This window comes from Sinocyclocheilus anshuiensis, unplaced genomic scaffold (genome assembly GCF_001515605.1).
Source record: "Sinocyclocheilus anshuiensis isolate Anshui unplaced genomic scaffold, SAMN03320099.WGS_v1.1 scaffold274, whole genome shotgun sequence".
Taxonomy (NCBI): domain Eukaryota; kingdom Metazoa; phylum Chordata; class Actinopteri; order Cypriniformes; family Cyprinidae; genus Sinocyclocheilus; species Sinocyclocheilus anshuiensis.
Genome location: NW_015547698.1, coordinates 2,289,473 through 2,289,812, shown reverse-complemented (window position 1 = coordinate 2,289,812; position 340 = coordinate 2,289,473).

The following is a 340-nucleotide window of genomic DNA, read 5'->3' as shown; positions in this document are numbered from 1 at the left end:
CCCGACTGATTAAAAGTCAATTACAAAAATAGAACTTGTGACCTTTTGTTGTAAAACTTAAAATCAAATGGCAAGCATGATATGATTATTTATTTGATACTATTATAATAATCAGCCAAACATTATATAAAAGGTTATATTTTTGACCATTATAATATATATATATATATATATATATATATACACTGAACAAAATTATAAACGCAACACTTTTGTTTTTGCCCCCATTTTTCATGAGCTGAACTCAAAGATCTAAGACTTTTTCTATGTACACAAAAGGCCTATTTCTCTCAAATATTGTTCACAAATCTGTCTAAATCTGTGTTAGTGAGCACTTCTC